The 12,611-nt window shown below is 39.9% G+C and overlaps 1 protein-coding gene across 1 annotated transcript in view; it reads right to left on the bottom strand.

The window, feature by feature from the left end:
- The window catches only part of NLGN2 (neuroligin 2), a 2,850,277-nt gene that overhangs the window by 2,245,757 nt on the left and 591,909 nt on the right, over positions 1-12,611 (bottom strand). The gene's annotated exons all lie outside the window — the stretch shown is intronic.

Genomic DNA, 12,611 nt, shown 5'->3' with positions numbered 1-12,611 from the left:
AGGCTCAGTATGGTCAGTCTACAATCACAAAGCTAAATGAACCAGGAAGTTTACCATTCCCTGAACTGCTGGGCAGTATGAAAGGCAGAAGGTAATACAGAAAATATGTCTGTATATAATCCTGGCAGTTCACATGATTACCATATTCAGGATATGTATGACCTGTATGAATAATTTCAGTGAGGTGATTTTCTCTAGAGATAACTAGCTAGTAAGGGCATAATACTGTCCTGAAAGAAAACGTTTCTGGTTTCTTACTCATAAGCTGTGCATGTGGCCTTTAACCCCTGCCCATAAAATTATCTGCTGTGTGTTGCTGGTGATGCTGGCTATCTCCCTGAGCCATGACATATGACCACTTCTTGTATCCTGATACCACTACATAAACAGCATATAAAAGCACCTACGTGCAGGCATGCAATATGACTGAGAATGTGTTTGGTCTCCTTATGTGATGTGATGTTTTTGCTGTACTGATTTAACTGGATGGACCATGCAACACAACATGATAATGCAGAAACATGAGATGTAGTTGCAGAGTATGACTGTACCTCAACATGTAAAAGAGAGAGCAGCACATGCAGGGCAAGAAATGTGTGATGAAGATGGAGGCAGACATACAGCAGATCCCCCAGTTAGGTAGCAATAGTCACAACTCATGGCAACACGTGCAAAGCAACAAATACCAATCAACATCTATTCACCATTAGAAACACAATGCATCAACACAAAATAAACATGATAAATACAGCAATAGTACCAGGTTATGTCATTGAAGACATGGTCTAGTCACATTATGTATCAGACAACACATACTTACAACATAGGCTGGAGGCCATTATGGACCGCAGTCATCACAGCTGATATATTTTAACACATAACATTGCCTGCATGGAGGAATCAACTCACTGGGGCGAGGGCAGTGGTTGGGCACTCCACAGACCACTTCCCCCTTTGATAAGGATAGGATGCCAATAATTGACCATGTCCTGTAAAGAATATGTGCGATAGGGACTTTGATGGTGAAAGGCCATACAGCTACAGTGTGAGGGTCTTTTTCCACTCACAATGAGGCACTAGGACCTATGACATCCCTCAGCACTATTGCTGGCTATGACCTGTGCAGAGTTCCTCAGCCACGTAGAACCTGTGCATGTCCAGAACATGTCCAGACCTTTACCACATCAATGGACCACATTTCCAGAAGTAGCAGATGCAATAAAATTTCTAATCATTGTCATGGAGATACTAATAGAAGCAGTGTGTATGCCCAAAGACTTCACTATATCAGTCATTTTGCTGGGTCAGTACTCCAGGCCTGCAGAGAGTTGCTGGAACTAAAGATGGTATTGAGTAGTATAAACCTGAAAGCTCCACAGCAGACTGTGTAGGGGCAGACTGACCAGGATAAGACATGTGCAGATTGGCTGATTCTGAGTGCCCCTCCCATGGATGGGAAACTAGGGAAAGAAATTCAGCAGTGGCTAACCCTGTGTTGCTGCCCTATGATGTGTTTGCCTATATCAGAGGCAGTGCAGATATCGAAAGCTTTGTAAAGGCAGATGCCGAAGAAGAATATCTGGAGATCTCATCCGTGAGATGTCTCTCACCTTCTGAGGAAATTGTGAGATAAACCTGTACAGCCTTTGAGAACTACTTGAACAGTAGCTTTCAGTAAATGTTGTGGCTGGGTGTTTCTGCACCCACGAGTGATTCAGACAGTGCCACTGTGTTCCCTGACTGTGGAACATCAGTAGTAACATCACTGTAAGATGCAGTTACTGTAATGACTCAGCCCTGTGTGCTTCACCCTGTTCCATCTCAATGGGAGCATGCATGAACACATAAGATACAAAACTATGATGAATCCATTGGCATATGCTGACATAATACCCCTTTGGCATGCAAACTATGGAGGGACACCAAACATACATGTTACTCTTACACATGGCTTGATGGACAGCTATGTTCCTGTTGCAGACTACAAGAGCAGATTATGTGAACTGTATGTACAACCAAGCTGCTTAACCTTACAGTCAGCACATCTGCAGCAGTATATGGTAACCTGAGCTAGTTAATACTGCTCTGCTGTGTCAGTCACAGATACCTGCCAGGAATGGGCAACACCCACATCAACATCCAAGCCTCCAGGAGTAACGAAGTGTGGTTCAACATCCTCAGCAAGGGAGAACATAATTCCATATGCACCTTAATTTTGGCATACAGATCATGAATCATCATCAGAATGTGATCATGGTCAAATGGAGCCTTAGACAGGATAATGGATAAGGCAACCCCACCACCACCCCCTGGCAGCAAACCCTCCTTCACCCCCCAGCCATTAAAGTGTCCCCTTGCCAGCCATTTATTTATCCCTCCATGAGAACACTGTTCAAACTTGTCAGTGTGCATAATATTACTTTCTCCTTTACTTGCAATAACAGATGTTTGGATTTGTTTTAATTTCAAATTTTTTATAAATTTTATAACATAAATACTAATAGCTATTTGCAAAACAATTCAGTCTCCTAACAAACATACACTTACACTGATCAACAATTCTCCTCTGAGAAACTCATTCACATTCATTGAAATGGCATTAAATCCCACATTCAAAGAAGATGCATCTGACCAGTGTTTGGATTAAGTTTACCTTTGGGCTGTTTTTAAACAATAGGCCCTTGTACACATTTTTAGGACCATGCATACATGTTCTATGATTCACCTTCCTGATTGCATCAAATTATTTTCTTTGTATAATACAGCACTACTTGCTAGAGTGTGTTTTAAATCTGTAGTTTTGAAAATCTTCCAGTAAGCAATGAAACAAAACATATGAACCAATAATGACAAAACTACCCATTTCAGAGGATTTCAACTATAAAAGACCACTCAAACCATATGCACCAAAATCAGAAATAAAAATAATCTGCATCTGCATAATTTCACATTAAAAGCATTAAAGAGAGAGGTTAATAATGGAGATTAAAAATACATTATTAATTTTACATTCACTTTCACTTCCTGCACTTGCTGCCCTTGAAGAATAAATTGCCATTTGCTTGAAAAAAAGTGTAAGCTCATAATATTGCAAAAGGGAATGAGTAGTGCATAGACACATAGCAACACAAGCAAAGAAAGTTACACTCAGGACTGCAGCACCCCCATTCCCCTTAAAGTGCACCACAGTATCAGCAATCTAGCAATCCGTGTGTGGTGTGTGAACACACACACACAGCCAACAAAGACAAGTATGCTACCTGTTGTGTTACTAACACTGCTTTTAAACTGTACAGCACAAGCACTGATGGCCATTAGCTAAACAGAACAGTTGCAGGTTGAAAACAGACTTGGCATGTATTAAAAGACTTCACTGCAAGGTTTCAGACAGGTTTTGGTCACTGCAATGACATAGTCTGTAAAGTCCAAAACAGCATTGATTTCTGCACCTGATAACAGGATTCACATGTACACAAGTCATTACTAAATTTGAAGATTTTTTTAATGGAATTAATTCAACTATTTAACCAGTGCTGGCCTCAATGCAACATTAGTGTTGGGTGCTTACTATCTTTCCCCATAAACATTCACTCTCTCCTACATTCCTGTATACACATTTCTGTTGTTTCAACACACCTCTCTATATCGAGGTTCAGAAAAAGATGTGAGATCCAAACTACAATTTTGAATAACTAGCCAAAACAGTTAATCATTTCATTTTTTTTAAGCAGTGCACACTTGGGCATGTTCTAATACTAATAGTACAACATCACGTATTTTGTATGATACTTTACAAAGACACTGATGTTTGAGCTGTTGAATCATCAATGTGTGTCTCAGCTATTAGCTATAACTGGAGGTGGTAAAAAAAAAAAAAAATTAACATATAACATGGCACAAATCACATCAACATGTTGTTAATTCATGCCAACCCAGAAAATAGCCTTAATGAGAATATCTAACATCAAAGTGATGAAAGAAAGTAGTGGAATCTTATACAACCTATTTTTTGCAGTTTGTAGCTTTGTGTAACGTTACAGGTCCTTACTGTGTCGCTGTCTTGTACAAGTATTTTGCTGGGCTTTATGTACATAAAGAATATAGTTACATAGTTTTATAGCTATGTACTAGGCAAGCTGCCATTTAAAGTCTAGACAGTTTCCCTTTTTGTGCTCAAAATAACCTATCCTACATTGGTTATAGACTGGCCTTACCTATCCCATGGCCGATAATTATTGTACCCCTAATGAGAATGACTGTGATCATTTCATAGGTAATTTGAGGGCACCTATGCATGGGATAAAGCATTTAGAAGATGCCTCTGTCCATTAGTACTACAAGGGACAGTCCTGGAGTAAATTTTCTGTTTCCCATCCATATGTCTAAAATGTATGGGGACTTATTCCACAGCAGCAATATCTGTGCAGTCCACACCACACAGATGAGTGGGAGAGGATGCCTTGCGTGCCAGACACAGGTCACCTCTTAGCAGTCTGTAGGATACAGAGTATAGTAACAGGGCTTTGAATCAGTCCATGTAGGGCATTTTGTTTAGGCTTTGTATCCTTTCAGGACAACATCTCTGTGGGCATTCCACTTATTTAATGTGTTTGGACAGATACGTGCCAAAAGGGGCATTATATTCAATGACTGGCCTAATGAGGGTTGACTAAAGGGGGACAATGACATCCTTACATCTTTATATCTAAACAGAATGCTTTTGTTTATATGCTGTGTAATATAGAAGGAGTTTATTACAACAACAGAGACATGTTGGTCACAAATTAGGTCACTGTCCACTTTAGTTCCCAAATCCCGAACAACTGGGTCAACTCTTAGGGGTGTATTGTCAATGTGATAGTCTCATGGGGTAGATGACTTCCCAAGGGATACAATAATGTATTTTTTGGCATTTAGTTTTAGTCCATGATGACACATGTAGTTGCCAGCATGTTTGGGGGAAAGGATCACAATGGGTGAAAGGGCATGCTGGCAACTACAGGGATGTGATGTGACATATATGTCATGCAGCAATATGGGGTGGGACGATAACTGCACTGCTTGAAAGTGTGCTGTAGGAAGTCAGGAGATTAGGGATTATATGGAAACATGCAAGCACCCTCAAAGCAGAGACAAATGTAGGTTTTGTAAAGCAGAACTGGAAAGGGTTGTACACCTCGTTGCTAGTTGCATCATACTAATGGCAGAAGGACTGTACACTGAAAGGCATAATAATGTGGTGAGACTGTTGCACTGGAGATTGTGCAAACTTTATGGAACAGAAGTGGCTAAAAACACTGGAAACATGAGCTACAAAGCATCATAGAAAATTATGAAGTCTGCATCACATGGGATCATCCATTACCAAGAGTTCAAAAGACAGATGTTAGAAAACTGGATATAGTGGCCCAAGGAAAGAAGACAAAAGTAGCATTGATCATTGAAATCACCACACCCAGTTACTACAGTGTCCTACATACAGAGAGACACAAAGTCATAAAATATCAGGATGTGCACGCAAAAACAAAAGCAATGTGGAAGAAAGATACCCAGGTAGTTCCGATAGTAGTAAGGCAATGGGTCTTATAAAAAAGAGTCTACAATCATATTTACACATGCTACCAATACATGTAACTCCATATGAATTGCAAAAGGAGTCATTACTGGGCACATTGTGGGTGCTGCAAAGAGCACCTCTGGCTGACATCAAAGATTGAAACAATACTAATTTTATGAACTTTAATCATACTTTGACTTAGGAATGTATTAGAAACCCAAAAGATTTGCAGAAATTAAAAAGGCAGAGACAGCAGAAGTCAAATACTACATGGAGTACATTAGGCACATCAAATAAAAAAAATCCCACCTTCATAGCAGGTGATGGTAGCACTCTTGATACATTTAAGGAGAATGAATGGAAAAGCATTTCTTCAGCCACATTTGTGGAATAAATAGACCAGCTGGCCTTGGCCCAGAAGAGGAATACATGGGTCTATGAAGCAGTCAGTTTGGAGGCTTGATGGTCATATGGAGTGGGGGGGGTCTATATCATAGCATCAAAATCTAAAAAGATCGAATGTTATAATATAGAACCCTAAACATCGAAATCCGAAAACATCAAACATTCAGAATAGCGATTTTTTTTCCCAGGGAAAAAAATCGCTATTCCGACAAATATAAACACAACACAAACACACACAAAAACAGCAATCCACACACATACACTTAAAACCCTACACCTAAACCTAAACTAAACTTTACATACACTACTAGCTATCTACTTACCTTAATCCGACCCTAACCCTAAGGTCCGTCACTATCACACACTCACCTCATCCGCGCCCTAACCCTAACCCACCCCCTAACCCTAACCTATACACAACCGCACACTTACCTGACCTGCTCCCTAACCCTAACTCACCTAACCCGCCCCTAACCCTAACCTACACACAATCACGCACTTACCTGACCTATGCCCTAACACTAACGTCCATACAACCACACACTTACCTGACCCACTCCCTAACCCTAACTCACCTAACCCACCCCCTAACCCTAGCCTACACACAACTGCACACTTACCTGAACCCGACCCGTAACGCTCCAACATATCAAACGCTGAAAACAGCGAAGCCACAGCAACGGCCCACCAAATTCTTTCCCTGGGAAAGAATTTGGTATCCTGCACCTTCACTGTTTTCAGCGTTCGACAAAACTGGTTCGATATTAAACTGGTTCGATATTATAACATTCGAACTTTATAGAATTTGATGTTATAATATAGACCCGGAGTGGGGAGCATCATAAAATGTGATTACAGAAAAACAAATTTCAGTATGTATACAGACACACACACAGAGACACAGACAATGAGCATGTACATGTAGAAACATGATTTCCCTATATACACAAGACATGAGGTAAGCAAAAGACAAGGAACATTCAGGCAAATGTTCTATGAAATACAAGGAGAATATAAGGATAGACAGGAGGGATTTGGTAGTAGGAGAATGTCTAAAAGATCTACCAGTGAGCTCTTCCAGGTAGAAATATAGGGAACCTCAAAATTGATTGAGCTTACCAAAAGTCATCAATGAAGATGAAAAAGTGTCCTATTTTCAGGGGTCCAGGATCAGAAAGGCCTGATCACGTTTTTTATTTGTTTTTCCAAGACCTACAAAGAAGTCATAAACCAAGAGTTATAATCTCTGGAAAAAGGGCATGCATCATCCTAGAGCTGTTTACCATTTGGGAATAGTGAGCCATTCAAACAGCATAAGGAGAAGGTGACAAAGAAGAAGATGGAAGTATGTTCTAGTTGTCAGACAGATGGCTCAAAGCCACATATGACAAGGATGCTCACTTTAAGGAGAAAAAAGGAACAAACCTACAAGTTCTATTGGAAAGAACCTGAAGATACAGTAACATTTTAGAGAAGGCAATGGCCACCAGAGGCATATCATATTCAAGCTGGACCACCAGAGTATCTCTCTATATGGAAGATGTAGCTTCAGGACTGAAGGACGTAAAGAATTTCCGATAGCAGAAAGGAGTTTAGCATTAGTTAGAATATGACTAAGGTGGAACTGTACAGTAACTAGGCAGAATTATCCAAGCCACTCTCCCAGGTAATTTAAACTGATTGGGTTTTCCACAGAAGAATAAAATAAATTCCAGTTAGAGGGACTCTGTCTTTGCCTTGCTGAGGTCTAAAAATGCACAGCTTTTAGTGCCCCAATTCAGAACTGGGTGTTCCCATTAAAGCCATTTTAGCAGGCTGACCAGATCAATTTGATGTAGTCAGAGTTTGAGGACTGGTAAATGATTAAGTCATTAACATAAGATGGGAGGACTAGTGACCAACAAAGACCAAAGTTAGATAATCTGTACCCTACCATTAAACTCTTCTTTCTGGTATCTTTGCTAACAAGGTAAGCAAAGAAATTGGTCTAAAGTCAGAAAGCAGACCAAGGCAGAGAAAAATGTGTTGGAGAAAAACCAGTAACAGCATTCTAAACTGTAGGAAAGGAACTGTGATACAAATAGAGACTGAGACATGAGGGAGAATGGACCACAAATGGGTGAAAGGACTACAAATAAAGATACGTCCACCAGTAACTGAGTTGAAATATTCACCCTCCAAAACCTGCCTGGGGTAGTATCCACCTGGGTTACCTCCCTGGACAAAAGCCACAGTAATCTGCTTTGTATGTCTCAGTGTTTTTGATCTCTCCAAAAGCATTATTGATTTATTAATACTTTACTCTGTGTAGATGTATTACACCACCGCCTGACTCTGTCAGCAGCCATCAGCAGCCATAACCTCTCCATCTGCTCTCCTACCCCTTACTATAGTCCATCTCCATGTTCCTGTTGATCCTTCCCTTTATTACATTAGCCCTATAACTGTTCCCTATTCCATTATCTGCCCTTCCCCTTTTCCCAACTCCTGTATTCTCCTCCCAAGGTTACCCTAAACCTTAAACAAATAGGGGTCTGTCATCTTCTTTCCCCTGTAGACAACCTAGTCTCTCTCCCTACCTCATTTCTCTATTGTTTCTGCTTGCAGGTCTGCCCATCACTATATATCCCCTTCTACTATCCTTTAGAGTCCTGTCTACATTGTCTGCTCCACAGTCCTATCTATCCTCTCCCTACTCCCCTTCACCACCTCCACCCTGACTAGTCTACCCTATCTTTTTCTCCCTGTATTGGTTTCACTTCATTTTCTCTCCTCTCTTTATACTACTCCCTTAACCCCTGCATAATCTCACCCTTATTACTGGTCCTCTGTCTCCTGCCCTGGTCTTCTACCTTACTGATTGTCTCTCTCCCACTGCTCTCACCTTACGTGTGTCTGCCCCGCTCCGCTCCCCTCCCTACCCCCAATTCCCACCCACCCCCAGGGGTCCTCCACTTATACCTCACTAGACACTCCCCCTATCTCTCCCAACCAATCCTCTTCCACTTTACTAATTCTATTCCACTATTCTCCTTCCTCCCTCTTAGCCTCTCTCCATAGGTTGGCTCTCTACAACTGGTACTTTGACTTACATTATCACACTAGCTATATCCACCCTTTATTCACTCATTACCATGCCTCCTACACTCAAAGCTTTTTTCATACATATCCTACTCTTCACCTCTACTTTAACCTTCCTATCCATACCTTATTACTTCACCTTCTTTGAAAATATCACTCTACATGAACAAAACCTTCACCTCCAACAAACTTTACCTACCTCTTTTCGGAATACCCTCAATCATAGTAACATAACCTGTTCCTCTAACTTTTTACTACCAAAATACCACAGATCATCTCATACTTCATACTCCTTAAACATTACCCATATAACATACCCAAGATCCTTAAATCCCAACTTTCTTCACAGAGGAACCTTCTCCTACACGGAGACATTCATCCCAACCCTGGTCCTAATACCAACATTAATGTAAGTCTAAGTACTATGTCTTCAACAATACCTCCATCTTGTACTAATTCAGGCAACTCCCTTCTAATAGCTCACCTTAACTTTAGGAGTTTAAATAATAAAACTCACCACCTCCATTCCCTCCTAGACTTACACTCATTTGATATTCTATGTCTCACAGAAACTTGGCTAAAACCCTCTACTAAAGACCAAGAAATCACCCCTCCTGGCTTTAATATACTGAGATGTGACCACACAAAGAAGAAAGGCGGAGGAATAGCCATTATCTATAAATCTAATCTTCAAGTTACTCTCTACAATGAACTTCCATCTCTAGACTCCAAAGCCGAAATGTTATCCATCAAACTGCAAATTAACAACAACAAATCAATATATATAATTTGTTTGTACCTTCCCCCCTGGATAGAATACTCATATTCTTGAAGAATTACTTAATTCACTTTCGAACCAACTACCCCAAGAAACCATAATACTTGGTGATGTCAACATTGACTGGTTAACCTGTTCATCCCAGCACCCTACTAGCCATATAAATCTCTATGGGTTCTCACAATTAATAACCACTCCAACTAGAATTCATAAACCTAATAAAAAAGAAACAACTCTAGACTGGATCCTTATTAATAACCATCCTAACATCTACACTCCAGGAACACTCCCTGATAATATTAGCGATCATATGCTCACATATATTGTTAGACAAAAATTGCATGTCCCAACTACCCATAAACTCAAGACATCCCGCTCAAACAGATTCTTCAATCCTGAACTGTTCCTCGCAGAATTAAAAGCATGTAACTGGTTGCCACTAACTCACCTTGAACTTAATGAAGCAGTGACCTACTTTAATACCAATTTTCTACAGATCCTTGACTTTCATGCTCCCATTCGCACTACTAGGATAAGATCCAAAATGGCACCTTGGCTAACGAAACAAACTAAGAACAAAATGATCCTTAGAAATAAAATTTGGGCTAAATGGAGAGCTACCAAATGTCCTTCAGATTACCTCCTCTTTAAACAATTAAGAAATGCCACTAAGAAAGATACTCTCACAGACAAAAAGGAATTTTATCTTCACCTTCAACAAACTAGTCAACAAACCCCTCAAAAATTTTGGTCAGGCATTAACAAACTTCTTAATCCAGGAAATACAACTACTCCTACCCCTTCTAGCTTTAACCTTAGCAATTCCACTCTGATCCCAGATGCCTTCAACAACTATTTTACAGAAGTTATTCAAACCCTAGCAAATTCATTACCCACATCTACTTCTACCTTACCTAATACTTCTAATACCTCCTCTAACACCTTTCACATTCAACCTGTAGCCACATCTCTTATCTATAAGCTTCTCAAGAAACTTAAACCTTGCACTCCATCTGCTGACCAACTCCCATCTGAATACCTACAAATTGCTGCAGAAGCTATAGCCTACCCCATATCCATACTTATTAATAGAACTATCTCTGAAGGAAAAATCCCCACCATATGGAAAATATCTCATATAATTCCCTTACATAAAGGGGGCTCCTCAACTGAGTACTCAAACTTTCGCCCTATTGCCTTACTCTCCCCTTTATCAAAGATTATGGAAAGATGCATACACAAACAATTTCTCAACTACCTTCTACAAAACAGACTTCTAGCCAATTGTCAACATGGTTTTAGACCTTCCCACAGCACTACAACTGCCCTCCTTTCCTTTACTGACATTATTAATAATAATAAGAACAATAATCTCCTCTCCTCTGTACTATTCCTAGACCTGTCAAAAGCCTTTGACATGGTTAACCATAACATACTTCTTGACAAACTAAATCTCTATTGCCTGGGCTCTCAAGCACTTCAATGGTTTAGGAGTTATCTCCAAAACAGGCAACAAGCAGTACTATGGGATAATAACCTATCTTCCTTACTACCAGTAAACATAGGTGTTCCACAAGGCTCAGTCTTAGGTCCCTTGCTTTTTTCTCTATTTATTAATGACCTACACGTGAACATTCCCCAAGCCATCTGCATTCAATATGCCGATGACTCAACTTTAATCTGTGCTGCTAATAATGTTTCCTCCCTCCAGTCCCTAACTCAAACAGTTTTCCATAAAGTTGAAAATTGGTTTATGGAACATTCCCTCCTTCTAAATCCCAAGAAAACAAAACTTCTTCTCTTTTCTCCCACTCTCAAATCTTCCACACCTTTCTTCTCTATCTCCTCTAATAATGCCACCTGTATTAACCCAGACATGACCACTCGCCTATTAGGTATTACTATTGATAACCGTCTTAATTTTGATCACCATATTGACAACACCATCAATTCAGTTAACAAAAAAATAGGTACTCTCTACAGAATTAAACACTTTCTTACCCCAGCAGCTAGAAAAACCATTGCCCAAACCCACCTGATCTCCACTCTTTTCTATGCCTCTACCATATATACTAACTTATCAAAAAATAACATTACCAAACTCTCTTCCTGTTACAACAGTATAACTAGATTCATTACGGCTACGCCCTTCAGAACTCACCACTGTCTCAACCTCAGGCAACTTGATTGGTTAGAACTTAATAGCCACCTACTCTATCAACAACTAACTATCATTCATAAGTCCCTTTACAACCCAGATGCTACCCCTAGCCTGACAAAACTGATTACCCCTTATAAAAACCTAGCCACACTCCGCTCTGCTAATAAACTACTAGTAGCCTCGACTAAATCTTACAATAAAGCTGGTGACTCATTATTTTCAAATTCTATCGGGAAAATCTGGAACCATCTCCCTCAAGAAATAACTAACCTAGACTCCACATCCCTTTTTAAAAAACATATCAAAGAGCACCTAAAAACCCACTGGCTATGTCCCTGTGCTAATCCTGACTGAAAACACTTCCCCCTTACTCCTAACTTCACTCACTCTCCCCTGATTGTTGCCTCTAAATGCCACACTTACTGATACCAGCTACTTCCTTATTTTGAATCCTCTATAAATTTTACCTATTCTTTCTTTCTTCTTCATATTATGCCATTTGGGGCTTCCTAATCTGCTCTTTTTATTACTCTTACTTTCTATCCTGCATACCTGAAATCTCTGTTTTTAACCAGCTGTTTCATTTATATTTGTTAATTATGGTCTTGGGTTGGCTAGTCTGTTTTTGT

The sequence above is a fragment of the Protopterus annectens genome, chromosome 7.part0, assembly GCF_019279795.1.
Source record: "Protopterus annectens isolate FY-2018-M chromosome 7.part0, PAN1.0, whole genome shotgun sequence".
Classification (NCBI taxonomy): domain Eukaryota; kingdom Metazoa; phylum Chordata; order Ceratodontiformes; family Protopteridae; genus Protopterus; species Protopterus annectens.
The sequence above is the reverse complement of the archived record's forward strand: the minus strand, read 5'-3'. Positions and strand labels throughout refer to the sequence as shown.